This window comes from Lemur catta, chromosome 5 (assembly GCF_020740605.2).
Source record: "Lemur catta isolate mLemCat1 chromosome 5, mLemCat1.pri, whole genome shotgun sequence".
NCBI classification, from domain to species: domain Eukaryota; kingdom Metazoa; phylum Chordata; class Mammalia; order Primates; family Lemuridae; genus Lemur; species Lemur catta.
In genome coordinates, this window is record NC_059132.1 from 43,409,753 (window position 1) to 43,422,302 (window position 12,550).

The 12,550-nt window shown below is 42.9% G+C and overlaps 1 protein-coding gene across 2 annotated transcripts in view; it reads right to left on the reverse strand.

Annotated features, from left to right (window-relative positions):
* The window catches only part of F13A1 (coagulation factor XIII A chain), a 155,736-nt gene that overhangs the window by 84,922 nt on the left and 58,264 nt on the right, over nucleotides 1-12,550 (reverse strand). The gene's annotated exons all lie outside the window — the stretch shown is intronic.

A 12,550-nucleotide genomic window follows, 5' to 3' on the forward strand; every position in this document is an offset into this window, starting at 1 on the left:
ACCAGTCTGTAAATGATGACATTTGTCGGCAAAATGCTGACAAACTCCAGCTCTTTAAGTTCCAAGCAGCACAATTAAATTGATATGTCTCATTAAACATTTTATGATTCCAGTGCATCAGTAGTTTGAGAATCAGAGTTCTATGATGCAGATGCAAATCTCTAACCCAGACCAAAAAACAATTTCCAATCTTTTAATGTTAAGAGAAAACTAGCTGAATTGAAAATGATTTTTAAAACAAATCTGGGACACATATGAAGACAACAATATCATTTATCAAGTCTGGTTTGTGGCCCATGGCTGGCAGCAAAAGGGAAGCTGTAAGTTGTCTCCTTTCAATGAAAAATACTTGTGGATGTGTTGGCAGGCGTGTGTGCTCACCCAGCCTCCCTGGTCAGTTTCTTCCAGTGAAGGACTTTCCTTCCCTGTGGCTATAATCTTAGGAAGGCCACGCTCCCCATCTGCCCACCTAGCAATCAGCCTGGCAATTATTCCCAGGCCTGGAATGAGAACAGCAAAGCATCTTGACGTAGGCTGGACCTGACAGGTATAAATCACATCCAGGTAAATTTGTGTGTTTGGAACAGGTATCCAGACTTTCTTATGTGAATTCTACCTCAAGGTTACAAAATAATTGATGCTAATAAATGCAGAAGGAAGGATAGAATTTGAATATCACCATTTTGCGATCCCTAATGAAACAACGGATTGAGGCTGAAATAATTAGTTAAGAGGGGAACTTGGTAAGGGATGGAGGAGACTGATAAAACCTGATCTTGTTGATAAATCTAAAGGATTCATCCTTCTCGAAAGGATGAATGTTGTGGGAAGCATGTAGCATGACTTATGAGGTATTTTTACCATGCCCCCTCACCCCCACCAGAAAGAAATCACTTGAAGCTAAATATGATTGAGTCTCTAGATTAACTACTGCTTAACAGAAACCACCACAGGTGTTAGAGAAACATATTTCATGACACCAGGGTATGGAATCAGCAAAATTCAGAACATGGAAAGTTCCACATGACAAATGATTCAGTCCCAGCAACAAGTCTGCGGCATGACAAAAACAGATAAAGAGGATTGCTCTAGAGAAAAAGACTTAAGACAACCAAATTTAATTTATAGAGCTTAATTCAAACAAACTATAAAAGTATTTTTTAGACAATGGGGAAGTTTGATTAAAGATGGATCATTAGGTAATACTAAGGAACTCTTGTTGAATGTTATTAGCTTAATAATTATTTACATACACATAAACACATACATATATACATACCTATATGTGTATACTGTATATATGTCTAGTTTTGAGAAGATGCATGCTAAAATATGTAGCGGTAAAATGACATGATGACTGGAATTCACTTGAAAATACTAAGACAAAAAATAAGGGAAGACAGGATAGATGAAGCAGAGGTGATGACTGTTGAACTGGGAGATGTACAAATAGGCAGTTGTCGTACTCTTCTTTCTATTTCTGAGTTTGTCTTAAAATTTTTATAATAAAAATAAACTTTGTCAAAAAGTGTAAAACTCAAATAAATAAAAACGTACAAAATGTTTTTAATTGGATGCGAAAATTCAATATTGTGAAGATACAAATTCTACCCAAATTAGTCCATATAGTCAACATGAACCCAACCAAGATTCCACTCAGATCTTTTAGAATTCTGCATACTGATTTAAAAGTTTATCTGGAAGAAACAATGTGGAAAAAAAATAGCGAAAAACTAAAATATTGGAAAAGAAGGAAGATCAAGGGGCTTGCCCAATGGTAAATTGAACTTCTGACCCTAATTTGTACTTTCCTGTGTCCCTTTTCCATGGGACTAGCATCTCTTCCCTCTAAACACGGAATACCCCCTCTTGACCTTGGGCTTTCTTTGGGTAATGGGGTATTAGCAGAAGCCATGCAAGCAGGTTTGAAATGTGCTTGCACAGCTGAGCATGTGCTCTTACAACTCTGCTCCCACTGCAGATGAGAACAATGTGCCCCAGCAAGCCCACTGGTCAAAGGAGGCTGAGGAGCACAGGAAACTCTCATCTCAAGAATTACGGGGTGGAGGAGGGGGCGGGGGCAGAAGTCCTTCATCGCAAGCAGGCAGAGGCAGAGCCACCCTAGCTGTTCCCACCTGACGCAGGGCTGACCAGTCCACCCCAGTCTAGAGGAACCCAACCCAGCCAAGCCCCAGATCTATGAGAATAAATGCTTATTGTTGTACGCTGCCAAGGTTTTCTGATTCTTTTTTTATGTAGTATTGCTGTGATTATAGCTAATGGAAATGAAGCTATAATTAAAACTGACACGGGCACAGCAATAGACAAATATATGGATGAACTAGATGTATATTAGATCTTAGTATATGATAAAGACAGGACTTAACATCAATGAATAATGATAGAACCAATCAACTCATTGGTGTTGTGATAACAGGCTAACCATATGAGAAGAAAAATGTCAGTAAGATCTTTTTCTCTTACCATATACAAAACTTATCCACAGATTTAAGAGGTGCATGTGTGTCTCTTCCTGTCAATCCCTAACTTACCTAGCATGTTCCAGATATGAGTGGGTAGAGAAAGAAAGCATTCAATAAATATATGAAAAGAGGCTCAACTTCACTAATAATTAGAGACATACAAAGTAAATAACTGCAAAACACCAAAGAAAAACCATAATTTTCCTACTATTATATATTAGCAAATATTAAAATAAATGGTAATACCTAGAACCAATGAGGGTGCAAAGAAATGGGATACTCTCATGTACTGTGGCTGGAGTATAAAATAGTGCAGCCTCTTAAAAGGGTAATTTGGCAGCATCTATGCAAATCTACCATGAGAATTAACTTTGACCAAACAATGCCATTTCTGGGTGTTATTCTACAGAAACACATTTGTACCAAATGTATGTGCAACCTTCAATACAGCTTAATGTGCTATAGTGAAAGTAGGAGACACTTCAAACAGTTGCAAATAAAAGACCAAATCAATTATGGTACAATCATACCAAGCAGACATTAAGAAGAATATGCATGTACTGATACAGAACACTCTCCAAAATACATTGTGTGAGAAAGTAAGGCACAGAGCACATGTGTAACACAGTCTTATTTGTGGTTAAAAAATCCAAATCTATGGTATGTGTGTGGATATCAATACGTAAAATGATAGCAAAGCATCTGCAATGGTAGATACAGTTGTTTTCCCCTGGGAATTCTCTGGCATTGGAAGGTTGGTGAAAAGGAGAGTTTATTTTTTATCATCTGTGTGTCTATATTTGAAAGGAAAAATACATTCAATTAATTGTCAATTAAAAATGAAAATCATTAAAAATACATTAGATGGTAATACACCAAAATGTTGACAGTTAGTGTCTCTGATTTGTAGACCTCTGAGTTCTTTTTATGCTTTTATTATTTTTGATTTCTATCATAAGACTTTCATCCACAGAAAGTTATTTTTTAAAATGTGTTTGCATTTAAGTGAAACTACCTATTTAATAAGAGGTTAACAACTTTAATGTATTAATTTTTTAAGAGTAAAAGGGATGTGCTCTTTGTTATTGTCACTGTTCTTATTAAATAATATCAGATAAACATAGCTTTTCCTCTTTAAATCTCATACCCTGTTCTCTCCAGCGCAGGCTAGATTAAGCCTTGTTCCCTTAGTGCCCTGTGGATGCTGAGGCAATTTTCATGCACAGTAAGGACATTGCCATTTAATTATTTATTGAACAAGCATGTGTTTGGATTTTCTATGTGCTGGGAACTTTCTAAGTGCTGTATAGAGAAAAATTAACTCATTAACACTCATAACATCCCTATGAGAAAGGTATTCCCATTTCATAGACGAGGAAACTGAGGCAGAGGGAAGTAAAGCACCTTCCCCAAGGCCGCAGTGCTCGTGAGATGTGAAGCCAAGGTCTGAATACTAAGCTGCCTCCTAAGTAGGCTGTGACCAGGAGTCCGAGGGATCAGGTCCCCAGCACCTAGCACAAAGCCCGAGGGCATGGCAGGAAGTCAGTAAATGTCCCCTGAAAGAATTAGAGACTAGACTGCAATGACATCTGGAGCTGAGAGAGTGAGGGAGAAGTCCAAGAAAATGAAGGATTTACCTTTGGGCTTTGGGTTAGTATTGATGGGAAGTTATAAATTTAGGTGGCAAACTATGAATAGAGAGGAGTTCTGCAGCGCAAGACTGGGCCACCCTCTTCCTTCCAGCGGCTGAATTAAATCTCACCTCAAAATGGGCGGCACCACCATGAATCCACAACAAGGCGAGGGAGTCAAATGGGAAGCTGTGATTTTAATTTTAAATTTATTTATGATTTTAAAAGAAGATTGAAGGTGGAAAGCAGTGCTTTTTTTCCCCTGTTTTTATTCAGATCTGTCACTTTAAAATATAGTTGTCCAAAGCTAGGTTAAAAAAAATTATATCACTATGGAAACTCCAAAAAACTCTCTATGTTTGAAAGGCCAACAAAAATAGGAAAATTTAATCATTTGCCTCTGGAGATTTTTGTTGTTGGGTTTTGGTGGTGGTTTTTTTGTTTTTAATTTTTGGTTCATTTCAGAGGAGTAGCAGGGTCTTAGTAGTTCTAGGGGGAGGCTGGTTCTCCACTTAGTAAAATGCAGGACTCTACTAATAGGAAAAAACAAACTAACCAATAACTAACTGCCCTTGAAACCCACCAGTTTACTGATAGAAGGTGGGGTGGGTGTGCGCCTGTGTGAGCTGGAAACTACACTTCTGAACCACGTGCGGACTGAGAGGAGGAGGTCTAGGTGGCTCACAGAGTTATTGGTAGCACCGTGGACCTGTTGACAACTTTTCAATCCTAAGTAACCTCTGGCAAACAACCACCACTACGATAAAACTCTGGAAGAAAACAGATCACCCCTGGCGTCATTGCAGAATGTGCCAGAGCATCTCCACTGACTGCCCCAGCGCAGCTCTGCCACCAGGACAGGCCTCCGACAGGCTGTCAGTAACCGCCCTGCAGGCTGACTGGGGATTTACAAGAGGCAGGCAGTCAAGAATGACGACCTCATTTATTTTAATATTCCTCCGGTAGGAATGGTGGGATAGTAAAAGAAACATCATGGGCTGAGAAATTTTAGGGCTGATTTCAGGGACCCTTGGAAATTCCCACCATCCTCCCCACCCAGAAAAAGTAAGAAGTTATAATAAACATGTAAAAATGAATGCTGAGCTTATTGATTTTTAGTATCTGTGTAACCTCTTTGGGAGAAGGAGGACCATTCATCACTGCATGAGCTGATAAATTCCTTCTGCTTATCTGCATGCTATTCAAAGTTAGGAGCCCCACGCCTGCGTCTCTAGTCAAACAGAACTGCGCTGCCAGGAAGGCTGTCAGACAAGGCATCGGACTCACAGTTCAAATCAAAGTTTGGTTTTATTTCTCATCCTTTAGAAGGAATAATGATTTGGCTCCTTCAAAAAGACAAAATATGTCACCTTCTTAGGCAAGGGACGAATTTAGAGCGAGGGCATTTGAAATCACCTCCACTTGCTGCCCCTTTATACAAAAGCCCAGCCCCACTGAAAGGGGAAGGCGGGTGCAGGAGGGCGTGGGAATCCCTCCTGCAGGGAGTGGCTTGGTCTGCAGAGCAAAGCGGCTCCAGAATGGTGTCATCATGGTGTGTCTTTCCAACTCAAAGTGAATCGGAAGGGCTGGCCAACTCCAGCAGGCTGCGTGTGCTGCGGGCACATCAGGAACAACTTCCTGTCTGTGGCATTGTGAGCCTATTAAGCAGTGGCATTTCTGGAGTCTGAGCCTTTTATTTTGGAAGGTTCCAAAGCCACTGCCTTAGTAAAGTGGCTTCATACAGATACTCCAGAGGCCTTGCTTCCTGCGATTCACTCTGGAATGGAGTAAATCCACAAAACACAGACAACTGGCTCCTCTGCAGTGTGGCTGTCTTGACATTCCTTGCAAGCACGTTGCACTATGCTGCAGCTCATACCAGCTTGGGGAGGTTATTCAATTTGTGCTAATTTATTAGTTTTGCTGGTTAAGGAGTTTTTAGTGTACTTAGATATCTTCAGAAGATAGACTATTATTCATGAAGCAATTCTACAAAGAAAATGTCAGAGCTTCTTTACTTAGCACATATCCTCTAAGGCAGCCTGTGCCCTTGTCGGCATACTTTAATTTTTTTTCCCCCAGAGAGAACTTTCATTTGATCTTATAAATATCAACCTGGATTTATTTATTTACTTACTTATTTACTTTCTTACTTACTTACTCACAATGGCAGGACTTTCCAACATTTGTTAGATCATCACAGAATCTTCCCGGCTGGCCACGTACTCTTGTTTCTCTTGCTACACAGGCTAGATACCAGTGGCTTTTGTTTTAAAAATACAAGAGCTTACCCTGACTGAGTCAGGACACCCAAGTTGTAGCCCCAGTTTGTTTCCTAACTTCCTATATGACCTTGAGAAATTTATGTCACATCAGGGAGCCTGTTTTCTCTCTTGAGATTTGAGTCCAGTAATCTTCTCCCTGCGTCTCAGGGTGGCGGTTAGCAGTTGAGTTTAGCAAAGGTTTATGGAACATCAGCTGTGTGCCAAGCACATGCAAGGCATGAGGTGAGGATCGTGCAACCCTTCTAACCATGCTCCTTCTGGAAACATCTCGTAAACAGCTTTGGACCTTGCTCCTATGGTCACCTGTATGCCACTGAGAGGAAGGTTTACTTTGAGCTCTCTGGGATCCCTTGCGACTGCAGTGCCACACCCAGTGACACTCATTGGTGTAAAAAGGACGAATGAGCCTCTAAGTGATTGAGACACTGGGAAGAGAGACATATACTATTTTACCAAACAGAAGGATTGAATCAATAAGGGCTAAAATTTTCACATAAACTGTATTAAAACTTTGTAAAAATTCAATTAACCAATTACTATTCTATGCAAGCGCTGTTCTGGGGTTGGAGAGCGTACAAAGCTAAGTCACTGACTGGTCTCTCCTGACTCTCCAATTAGGTCAGAGGCTCTTGTTTTATGTTCTCCTTGTGCCCGGACTTATTTTAGTAGTTTTTACAATGATAATTAGTTTTTATTAGTAGCACGTTTGTAAAATCCTTGCTAGAAGCTCTATGAGGGCAAAGACTGTGTCTCTTTTTAACTGCCATATTCTCAGTACCTAATTCAGTACTGACTCAATTTTTATGAAGGCACAAATAGTATTGTTGTACTATGCACAGGTAATCGTGTTGCCGTGGGCATGAGGGCACACGTGTGATCAATTCCACGGACTGACGGGTGAATGACTCCAGCCTGAGGGTGTAAATTCTGGGCTGGGCTCAAGGGTCTCCAAGAGAAGGGCTGTCGGTCATTGTTACTCCGAGGATACCAGTCCTGGGGAACTACTCCATTCTGTCCTGGAGGGGCTCCAAGACCACGTATAACTGCAAAGCAAATAGTCTAAGGATGAACTGAGTAATAGAATACAAGCTGGTTATATTTACTTACGGCCTATTAAAAGCATTCAAGGTATTGGAAACATTGATTTCTTTATTAAATTAAATTGATTTCTTTGGAAAAACGCAAAAATTACGTTGAATAAAAAAGTTAGAAATGCCAGATGCTAATTTGGCATCAGATGCTAAGAGAAAGAGAAGTCTACACACACATCACTGCACACACACTCCCCCCACACACCATAGATGGTTTTTACTTTTTTCAAGATGGTAAGGTCTGAGATTACGTTAACAACTTATCTGTGATGACAGTGTGCACGGAGCCTAAAAAGTATTTACTTGGAATTATTAAATCAACACAGCATTTATTCAACATCAAGGATGTGCCAGGCACCATGCCAGATGCCAGGAACGTGAGGCTGAGCGAGGTAAGAGAAAGTCGGTGAGGAGGGGTGTGGGGAAGCCAGTCCTCAGGAGGAGGAAGCCCCATGAGAGTCACGTCACCCAACCAAACGTGCAGCCAAATACCGCCCCAGAGAGCTTGGCTCAGGTATCAGAAAGCTCAGTCTCTCAGAACCCACTCTCTGGCACTAATGGGGAACCTTCTAAATTTAAATAGTGAAATGCATTCCGTAATTTAGAGCTCCTGAGTGGTCAGAAAAACAAGAAGAATTCATAGTAAATGCCTGACTCGCTCCTGCTGCGTTTGTGAGACCAGTCCTCTCCCACTCCCTGTGAGAAGCGTTGGCCCCCAGAAGGGACCTGCAGGCCGGTCAGCACTGGTAAATTAAAAACGAAGCGACGGCGCTCCCTGCATCCACCCCTGCCCTCACCGGTGCGGTGTTGCATTGATCTCCATTAGTGATTCAGTGATTAGGAGGACAAATTGCCCATGAATGCAAAGCAGGCTGCAGGGCCCTCAGGAGCACAGCTGAACATTCCTCTATCAATAAGGCTGCGTGTGCCGGTGTAATTGTCAGCCCAGCGTCCTTTGCCACCTTGGGCCTCAGCTCCACACCGGGCGTGTAGTGTTTCCTGCATCTCGCTACCGGGCTCTCTTTTGACAATTTCTGGGAATGGTTCTCCTTCTCCTCTTCTGTTATCTATTCCACTGGGGCAATGGTCCCACCCCTCTGCTTTGACCTACTTTTCGGTCTCTGTGAGTCCTGTGATTTACGTTAACATCAGCAAACACAAAGCAGTGGTGACTGTCAGGCTGTAGTGTACCTGCTTGTGTGTGTGGGTTCCTCATACTGATCCCCTTTTGGGGTTGCTTTGGGTGCTAGGTTGGGAAAACCACACAGTGAGTAAAGTGAGGAGATGACCTTTCTCCCACTTCATAAAATAAAACAAAACAAAATGTGTAGTGTCCAAAAGCATGGTTGTTGGAGGAGCCCAAGCAATGCAGTAAAAGAGCCTGCTGGACCCCTCTGCATGAGAGAAGACAGAGAACTTGCTCCTGGGAGAGAAGTTTGGAGAACAAGGGACAACAATAGAGAGAGCGAAGAGGTGTTAAGGGAGAGATACCAAGATTAGACTCAGGGAAGAGCCAGTGAAATTTAAGACTCTCCTGTGTTTTGTGATTATTGTTTCTTTTTTTTTTTTTCAGAGATGGGGTCTCACTACGTTGCCCAGGCTGGACTCCAACTCCTGGGCTCAAGCAAAATCCTCCCACCTCAGCCTCCCAAGTAGTTGGGACTATAGGCTTGGGCACTGCCACGCCTGGCTTTGTAATTATTGTTTTGTGAAGCAGCAGTTCTCTAAGTATGGTCCCCGACCAGCAGCACCAGATCCCCCAGGAACTGGTTAGAAATACAAATTCTCAGGCCCAAACCCAGACCTCCTCAATCTGAGGCTGCTGCACAGAAACGTGTGCAGCCCTGCAGGTGATTCTGATGTGCTCTAAGGTTGAGAACCACTCAGTAAATCTTTCCTCCTCTTGCCCTCCACACCAAATTGCAACTAAGGTCTAGACATTCACAGACATGTTGTGCGGCTGTTTTTGTTGTTGCCAATGTTGAAATTGATGGGGGTCAAGTTTCTCACCTGTAGCATCATAGGCGTCAGCACTGGGGGTTGGGGGGGAATGGAATTCTTAGAGTCAGAGACAGCCTCAAGAACAGAAATCCTGAAGGAATTTCACAGAAATGTTTGGACTTCCATGGGCCAAGGAATGAGGAGGATTGTGGCAGTTCTCCCATGTTCTGGAGAGCAGGGGGACCCACTGTCACATTTCCGTCCAAGCTCACCCTCCGCTCCCCAGATGATGAGCTCGCATCGCATCTTCCCTAGCAAGCCTCCCACACCCCCTCCTTGCTACTTGTTCTCAACTCATGACTTTGTTTAACCCTCCCCTGAGACAAAAAGAATCACAAAATGAAAACAACCTCATCCTCCTTTCACTGACACTAGGAAATGTGCACCCGTCTTCTCCCACTGTGCGCCTGTCTCAAGGAGGGGGATAGCCCTTCACCTGTTCCCTGGATCCCGGCCACTCAAGCATTTCGCTCCTGAAGCCAATGCTTCTCAACCTTGGCTTCAAGAATCACCTGCAGAGCTTTTTAAAAAACCCCGAAGCCCGGGCTGCGCTCCAGAGCATTTAGAGCAGGATGTCTGCATGGGAGGACTGAGGCACCAGCAGTGTCAAAGCTCCCTGGTGACTGCAGCGCGGCCACGGCTGTGCAGCACTGCCCGCTCTCTGGGCTCCAGACTTTCTGCCTGCCTCATCTCCAAAACCATAAAATCACACCCACTCTCTCATCTTTAAAAAATTCTCCCTTGACCTTCACCCCAATATCTAGGTTCTGCAGAAAGTCTTCCTGAGAGACGACATCATCTGCCCCTCTCCTTTCTCACCTCCCGCTTACGCTGCGGTCCATGCTCACCTCCCTGACTCTGTCCCCACTGCACTAGTGAAACGGTCCTTTTCAAGATCATCAATGGCTTCCGTATTTCCACAGGGTGTGACCACTGTCCTTCCTGATCCTAGTCAACATATCAGCAGCATTCGGCAGAGTTAACTGCTGTCTTCCTGCATTGATGGATATCCCTGGCTCTCTGCTCTTTCGATTTCCTTGTCCCCACTGACTGCTCCTAGTAGTCTCCTTTGCTGACTTCTCCTCTGTCTCCACTCTAATTTTTCATGGTCCTGAGTCCATTTGAGTTCATTCCTGCTCCCAATGGTCCCCATATTTGCACGTCTAGCTCAGCCATCTCCTTTGAGTACTAGATTCACTTATTCAAGTGTTTACTTGACGTTTTCACCTGGATGTCTCACAGATATCAGCAAATAAACATTTCTAAATGTAACTCACAGTTTCACTCCTAGAAGCTCCCCCCCAACTTCTGTCAGCCTTTCCAGCTCCGAAAATGGCACCACCATCAACCCAGTTGATCAAACCAGCTGTCTGAGTAACTCTCGACTCCTCCCACTTCTTTCCCTCTCGTCTTCAGTCCCTGTGCAATTTCTGTTGTGAATCCAAAATGTATCTCCAATCCATCCCTTCTCCTCCTCTGCACTGCTGCCACCGCAGTGTAGTCTGTCATCATCCTTGTCCCAGACCACAGCTTCCAAACTGTTCTAACTGGTTGTAGCTCACCTTCCACCAATCCTTTCTATGCACCAAAATACCTGTCCAGGTCCCATCCAGGGCAGGGGCCGTGTTGCCTCTAGACCTGAGCAACAGAGGTGCCTGGACACTGCTCACCATGGATGCACTGAAGACCAAGGCAGCAATTAGCACAAGGTTCTTAGCCTATCCACTTCCCGAATGGTTGTCCTGCAAGGTCAGTAATTCAGGCAGCATGATTAACCCTTTTCACCTCAAGAGGAGTGGCCACATACGATGAAATGCAAGTGGACATGGACCCCATTTCACACAGATAATGTCCAGAAAAGTTGTGAACAAACCAAAGTCTGAGTAAATCATCGAAGTATTCTTGAAATGTCCTAGGGTGCTAGATAGCTATATGAGGCCTGTGATATTTTTGTAATGAAAAGAAAGTTGAGAACAGACTCCTGATTTATTTATTTCATAAGTATGGATTTTGAAAATATACTTTTCTTATCCATCTTATCCATCCACCTCCTACATGCTCCTCCCTCTCAGTCTCCTTTGCTGATTCTTTCTCCACTGTACTCCTGGACGCTGGTGTCCCTGAGGGCTGGGTAGACAGTCTATTTCCTTCTGTGGTATATTTTTGTCCTGGGTACAGATAATTCCCACATACACATTGCTGAATCTCCTCTCCATATCCCCACACTGACTTCTCATTTCTGCATATACATCTATGGTTACCTCCAACTTCACATTTGCAGAATCTTAGTTTATCTTTATATCTCTGATCCCCTCAGGACGTTTCATCTCTGTAAATATCTTCTCACCAAACAGTTGCAAAATGCCTTTTGTCTGGCTGATGAGACCATTCTAAACAGTAGTCGACCTTTGAACTGCACATGGCCCAGATCACATCTTCTGTTACCATCAACCTTGAATAATCAACCTTGAATATCTATCTCATCGAAAGGAGCGTTGGGTACAAGATGAAGAGGATGGGTGGGTGGGGAGTATAGGATTAGCTTGGTGCCATCTGCCAACACCATGGAACAGACGATTCAAAGAAAAGTTCAGTGAAATCCAGGCTTATGTTCTAGAAGAGTAGAAAACATTGCTGTCCAGTTATTATCTACATCTAGTTCCAATGAACCTTGATCCAACTGCAACTCTTACAAACAGGGGGCATTCAATATAGACCCATTTCAGAAGATATTAGAGAGAAATTCACATGGGATAGGATGATGTGAGAAGTCTCCTGGCCCATCTCAGCTTTTATATGTTTTGTTAACTCATTTCCTAAGACCTAAAAGTGGACCCCCCTCCCCATCAATGCTTATACAACATCTACATCTGTCTCGGGAACTTAAAATCAGCCTCGCATGGCATATGGGAGCAGAGGAGAGATATGGAAGGGTAGAGACTCGATTAGGGGGAAAATACTGTGTGAGACTGAGTTGCTAAACAGAATTGATGGAGACATCATCGAACTTGACTGAGTTTATTTGAATATAACTAGATTAAACTTCTGCAGCAGACAGA